General features: G+C 36.7%; 2 pseudogenes across 2 annotated transcripts; one reads left to right on the forward strand and one right to left on the reverse strand.

The window, feature by feature from the left end:
• The first annotated feature begins 1148 nt into the window (after window positions 1-1148).
• Window positions 1149-3936, forward strand: LOC143549869 (uncharacterized; annotated as a pseudogene). Its single transcript, XR_013138217.1, has 9 exons — window positions 1149-1400; window positions 1582-1649; window positions 1777-2005; window positions 3067-3153; window positions 3226-3311; window positions 3385-3505; window positions 3604-3707; window positions 3749-3816; window positions 3924-3936. The product of XR_013138217.1 is annotated as an uncharacterized LOC143549869 (transcript).
• A 1876-nt stretch (window positions 3937-5812) lies between these two features.
• On the reverse strand, window positions 5813-7208 carry LOC143549870 (tetraspanin-2 pseudogene; annotated as a pseudogene). Its single transcript, XR_013138218.1, has 2 exons — window positions 6807-7208; window positions 5813-6106 (listed from the first exon to the last, which is right to left on the reverse strand). The product of XR_013138218.1 is annotated as a tetraspanin-2 pseudogene (transcript).
• Window positions 7209-7212: the final 4 nt, after the last annotated feature.

Consider the following 7212-nt stretch of genomic DNA (forward strand, 5'->3'; position numbering starts at 1 on the left):
ACACTTATTTTCGGATACTTAATACAATGTTGGAAATTAAGATCATTTTATTTTGTAATTCATGGGGGATGGTTGCTACTCACCCATAAGTTTATTTTCTTCTCGGACAAGTGTTATACATTAATCATGATGCTCCATTCTAGCTATAGCTTGCAAGACAAAGTTCTAACTCAGGTGTTTGATTGATGCAACTTAGATGGGGTTGATGTCCATTTGTCACCATCAATGCAAATAAACTATAGAGTAGACAGTTGTATTTCTAACTATATTAATGGTTTATGAATTTATAATGCTCTTTGTGATTGCTACTTAGGGTGGTTGCAATAGGCCAATGGTACCTATCTCCCGGTTTTTCCATCTATCTTTGAAGATATACCTAAGTGGACGGGGTGGTGTTCCCACTCCATCCTATCCCAAATTCCATCCTCCATCCCGAATTCCTTCCCGCACCAATCAATTTCTTCTTTGTTTATCCAAGATATCAGGGTGTACTGGCCACTAGGGATGATTGTAGGCGGTAACGATGAGGGCGGGGCTGTGTTCCCTCCGGTGCCGATCGGTACCATCTTCCATCTTTTACCCATTGACACCACTCTTATGGTTTAAGTTGTGTTTAGAATAGAAATAAAGTGAATGAAACATGCATGCTCGATATACACATACATAAGTGAACAAACCTTAAAATGATTTATAAGTCGCCAATATGTTTGATAAGTTTATTATCTTTATTTTGTTGTCACTTGTACAATGACTAGGAGAATCTCTTAAGACCTCTTGTTCCTTAGGAAATCTTTTTGTTTTTCATAATCAACATAACTTATTTTTGTTTGCTTAATTTTCACAGTTCCAAATAGTCATTTGGAATCTTTTAATATGTTTTTAGTTTTGACATTTCTTATAATCTGTTTGTACAAACAATATCATATCATATTGTTTCCACAAAAATAATAAAGAAAATAAAATAGATACATATTATTTTCCAAATTTTATGATCCATTTTCATATGTGAATATGGTATGGCCACGTAAATAAGTTCAATCCACTATTTATTACTCACTGCATGATGTTTGAATTATCATTCTAGTCATACTTTTTACTTATTTATTTATTTATTTATTTATTTCTAGTATAAAAAAATAAAAATAAAAATGGCCAATCGCTTCCCAAACGTTCTACAAAACAGATTCCACAATGCTCATCCCAATTCTTGTGTTACCATTAATTCTTCTTGTACTCAATTATCAAAGACACTAAAGAGAATTAGTAGCTATCGAGTACCCCGACGTCTTATGCTCGGAATCGGTGTATCTTTTTGGGCTCAATTCATGAGCATGGCCGCCACCAATAATAATAATAATAATATCATTGCTTCGGCCAGAACAAAAGGCTCTGTTGAACAGGTCAGTTGTTACGTTTTGAGTTATTTCAGGATGTGAATGAGATAAGGTTTGCTGATATCATGATAAAAATGACACGTCTTAATTTCATTTGAATTTACAACATAAAAGACTAAAAGAGTAAGTTATATATATGCATATTCATAGAATCAAATGTCATTAATTTCCATGTTTATAATTACAGATATTGGAGAATGTCGAATGGCCCCAACAGTTTCCTTTCAAGGACGAAGACTTCCAACGTTTCGACGAGTAAGTCTCTTTAAACTAATCATTTAATTGCATTATTATTATTATGTTACATAACATTTTAACGTGCCCATGCTCTATGCCTTACATGTTACTTTGAACTTTAAGTGAAAAAGAGTTGTTTTTGTAGATCATCAGATTTAATATTCTATGAATCTCCGCGTTTTGTAACCCACATTGATGATCCCGCGATTTGCGCTCTCACCAAATATTACAAAGAAGTTTTCCCTCCAAGTAACACTCCCGGTGTAGCCCTTCTAGACATGTGTAGCAGTTGGGTGAGTCATTTTCCCGCGGGATATAAGCAAGAAAGAATAGCGGGTATGGGTCTTAACGAAGAAGAACTCAAGGCCAATAAAGTAAGAATAATTAAAATATACCCGACTGAAGAGGTAGGTCCCAGCAGAGCCCAGTTGGACCCGCAAGACTCACCTTGAAGAGGGACGTCTGCGCAGAAACCAACTGGATCCGCAGGACCCACCATGCTCAGAGACGTGACGTCCTTACGCGCAGTACGCAAGCTGTTCCCGCAGGAAATGCGTCCCAATGGTGAAGGACTCCGCCTGTTCCCGCAGCTTCGGATACAAGCCATCAGGGAAGGCCACCCGCGCAGCAAGGCTACACGCACAAGGCACGTAACTCTCAATCACTCAGTGTCACCTGAAGGAATGAGCAAAGCCGGGGACAATCCCGCACAAAGGCGGGAGGGGGAATACTCCCGCCCATAAGCCAGTCCGTACGATACGGGAAGATCTTCTGTACCGTACCTGACGAGGTATGGGCAAAAGATCTGACTAAAGATACGACAGCTTATTGACAACAGTATGGCGAGCAGCATGCTCCTGTACTGTATGTCACTATTAGCCGCTGCCTACTCACCAACTCCTGTCATACCACGTGCGTAGCCGGCAGTTGGTGGAAAAGGAATAGTACACAGCAGGCCTGGTCACTATCAGCCGCTGCCTACCCACCAACTACCAGCAGGGCACGTGCGTAGGCCACTGTTGGTGGAACAGGAACACTATTGCAGCCGGCCATACCTCCTTGGAAACCTACCTTCGGCTATAAATACCACAAATGGTATGACCATCTCAACATATCTTATCACATTATCATCATATTATACCTGATATCTGCTCTAGCAATCTCTTAATATACATTTATATTTAAAGAGCAATCTAGTCTGATTCTCACGCCGGAGGGTGGTCACAAGGAGGAACCCCCCCCCCCCCCTTCTCAGTGACAAGCTCACGGTGTCTGTTTTGCAGGTTATCAGAAGAACCATCTTTACCGGGTCTAACCCCTCGTGGGAAACATCTATCTAACCCCCAGGTTATCCGTAATCTGTCCGGGGTAAGGTTAGTGTTTCTTCTGACGCATTTTTTATATTAAGTTTTGTGAACATTTATATTTGTTGTAGGTACTTACCGAGTATGTTGTGCAAGACCTAAACACGAATCCTAAGCTTCCGTTTGAAGATAATTCTTTTGATGTTATCACGAATGTGGTGCGTGTTGTGACTGGTTAGTTGTTCAGATATTATCAAACCGGGCCTTGACTTAATCATATCGAATTGCAGGTTAGTGTTGACTATTTGACCAAGCCGATTGAAGTGTTCAAGGAGATGCGTCGGGTCCTTAAGCCATGTGGCAATGCTATTATGAGGTGATAATTATGTTTAGTTATTTAAAATTTTTATAATTTCAACTAATTTCTCTAACAATCAATTCTATTGCAGCTTCTCAAATCGGTGTTTTTGGACAAAGGCGATATCGATATGGACATCAACAGGCGATGCAGATCACGTGATGATAGTGGGGGCATATTTTCACTATGCTGGAGGATTTGAACCACCCAAGGTGAGTAATATTATGCAGAAAAGAAGTTAAGTTTGACTTTGAAGGTCAATCAAACTAAATTTTGACTTTGACCAGAAACTCGTTACATAATTGCGCAGGCTGTAGATATATCTCCTAATCTGGTCGATCTGACCCGATGTACATTGTGCATTCAAAAAGCTGGCAACCGCATGAAACGGACACATATGGTTCACATGTTAACGTAATATTTTGTAACAAGTTAAATTTAATTCTCTATGATAGAATGGAATCAATAATCCAAAAATAATAAAAAGTGAAAAGCATATTCTTGTATTGCATTGCATGGTCAAGTAAGTTGCACAAAATAATAAAAGTAATAACTTTGACATAAGCACATCATCTTGTTATTCAATTTTAACATAACCCCGTTACTTATTTTGATGATTTTTTTTTATAGATTACGAGAATAATCATTTTTAGGTATATTAATGTGACGTTTTGTAGAGTAATCCCTAGATAAAATTTGCCTTAACATTTTGTTAGTGCGTGAACAAATTTCACGTTTACAAAATGGATAAAGGATTTACCTGCAGAGAGGAGACACGGGAAGCAAAGAACGGAGGTGCAGTATACGAATTCCAAACCATTTTCTTGCAAACTGAAGACGAAGCCAAACACACCTTTATACTCCGCCCAATTGTCAGGATCGGTAATATGATCCCATGGCTCGCAAACGGAACATCGCAGCCTTTAATTATGGTTGTCTCGTATAGTTTATTTGCTGAAACTTTAGGCTTCTAATTAGGAACTAGTGTGGATTAGTGGTATTGTTAAACTTTAGATTTATACGCTCTACTTATGGATTTGTGTGTTGATCAAAATAAGATTGGCAGTACAACGCTCCTTCAAAGGAGCCGTAATAACTCAATTGCATTTAAGATGTATAAACCAAACCAAACCAAACCAAACCAAACCAAACCAAACCAAACACTTACCAGACTGGGCTCGATGCGGGTGCATTTGATGATCGGGTGGGTTATGGTTGCATTAATTTAAACAAAATTTTAGAGGCAGATCATGCATTGTTTCCCCTTGGGAATTCAAATTTAGCTTCGACATAAGTTTCGGTATATGTTCAACATTGAATGGTGTTTGAAACATAAACTTTGTGAAGAATCTTACCAACGTGCGGCGGGTTAATCAACTAGTATAGTTCATAGAAGGATAGAAATGTATGAATAGAACAAATAGTCATAAACGCTAGACAAGAGCCTATTTTTAGTTTAACAAATAAATTGTATCTTATTTCATATTTTCGTTCAACATATATAAATTAAATAAGGGGCATATATTAAACAGGACACCTATTTATTGGGCCGGCCCTGACATTCAACAGAAATTCGAACTATCATCACTTGTAGCTGCATGTTTTCAGATATCATATAAGAAACAGAAAGATGGAGATGAAAAGAAACTAGAACAAGGAAGATGAATACAAAGTAATGTAAATGTTTAAGTAAAACTAATAATCGTGCATGCTGTACATATACATCTATGAATCCTGGTCGATCTGACCTAGTGTGCATTATCCACTCAAGAAAGTTGGTAATCGCATGAAATCGACTCTTAGAGCATTCCTATCCCTTCCCTTTCCCTATCTTCAAATCCAAAACTAAACTAAAACACATTACATTTTTTTTTCATTTTTAATTAAATAATACTTTTTTATACCTTTATCATTATTTTTTTTCTCTCCTTCACTCATAACCACTTTCAAAAAATATTTAAAAAATTTATATGGTGTTACAGTAACTTTTCAAATATACAGAAAAATACTGTATTTTCTCTCTCTCTCATTAACAATACCCTAAATCATTCCCTATATTATAAAAACCATACTCACTAAATTTGATGAACGGATCATGAATGCTATTATGGCTCATATGTTAAATAAAAAGGAATGAAAAGCCTGATGAGAAAGAGAATCAGGAAATCTAAAGCTAAACCATAAAAAATTGTTGAAGGAACAACTAATTAATACCACAACTAACAAATTAAATTTAATTCTCTTAAGATAGATAGAAATGGAATAATCCAAAAATCAAAAGTAAAAGAAAGCATATTCTTGTATTGTATGGTCAAGTTAATTGCACAAAATAATAAAAGTAAGCAAAAGAGGAATCTATATTGATGCACTCCACTAGCCACAAGAAAACCACATTTTCATATGGATAAGTTTTAATGCATGGTGTACAAGTCGTTTTAGCATGACAATGACACTCAAGACAATATGGCAAAAAGGGTGTTACCTAAAAACAAAAAGATATTAATGCTGGCAAACACAATTTACTTTTTGGATTGCGTTTTATTATGCATGTTCTTGTAAGCGTTAAACGCGATAAGATAAAGGCAAATGAGGGCAATCACGGCTATGATCAATATGATGTTTGCTTCCTTCCATTCTTTCCTTAGATTCCCCAACACACCCGCTTTACACGAGTCGCAATTGTAGCACAACTGATTAGGGTCGTTGTTCCACAAGATGCAGTCCACGTCCCCCATCGGGTTTGTAGGGTTGATCCATGTTATCGGGTTCACATATTGATACCCGCACACCGTGGGAGGCTTACAACACCCAGACTGTAAAAATAAGTTTTGTTAGGGATGATCATTTTCACTAATTTACCTGTAAAGACCGAATGCATAAGCTACATATCTCAAGCATACACGAAAACATAGTTAAACGGGTAAAAGGTTACACTTTTATTATAGATATAAAATATGTATACCATATTAAAGCATTTTATTAAAAGTATTAAGTATGAAGGTAATCACATGCAACACCCAAATGCCATTGCAATCAAGAATCTACTTTCTTATTTTTTTTTCTCTATAAGTAACAATTTAAAAAGATAAATTATATGAATCACATACCACTAGTTGTCCAATATTGTGATCTCACTTAAAATATTTTCATAAGTACTAATTTTGACATGAGTATATATATTATCTTTTTATGATATTTTAACATAATCCCGTTACTTATTTTGATGCATTGTTATAGATTAATGCGAGGATAAAGTTTTACAATTACAGTTTTTAAGTATGTGAACGAATTTTGCCTATACATTTTATGTTGACATATCATTATAAATGTCTTGTAATATACAAAATTAAATGGCCCAACTTGTTAAGAAAATAAAGTATGTAATGAAAGTAGGCACTTGACAAGAATTTCGTGGCATTAAAAATAAATAAATTAAAAGCTTTGTTAGATTTTTACATTTTGTGACATTTATGATGCTACAAAGTGCAAAACATAACTCAAAGACATATACACCTGCAAAGAGGAGATACGGGAAGCAAAGAACTGAGGTGCGGTGTACGAATCCCAAACCATTTTCTTACAAACCGAAGATGAAGCCAAACACGCCTTTATACTCCCCCAGTTTTCAGGATCAGTAATATGATCCCGAAGCCATTCCGAGTACCCCATGTAGCGGTACTCATCATACTCCCGACCAGGAACCGAGTACGCCCCAGACGGGTGGGTCACAATATATGCAAGTATGAGCAAAATGATCCCGGTGACGATCAAGGCCGCGTTACAGAACAAGTAGAAGGCTAACAACCCTTGTTGGTTACAATAAGCACCTATGAACCCGGTTAAGGCTAGAACAAGGAACAAAACCCCGATGAAGACAATCGGCCAAGGGAGCGAGCGGATGCAGTGGTTATCGGGTTTT

This window comes from Bidens hawaiensis, unplaced genomic scaffold (assembly GCF_021521415.1).
Source record: "Bidens hawaiensis isolate Kalapana, Puna unplaced genomic scaffold, B.hawaiensis_p1.1 tig00015852_1, whole genome shotgun sequence".
NCBI lineage: Eukaryota > Viridiplantae > Streptophyta > Magnoliopsida > Asterales > Asteraceae > Bidens > Bidens hawaiensis.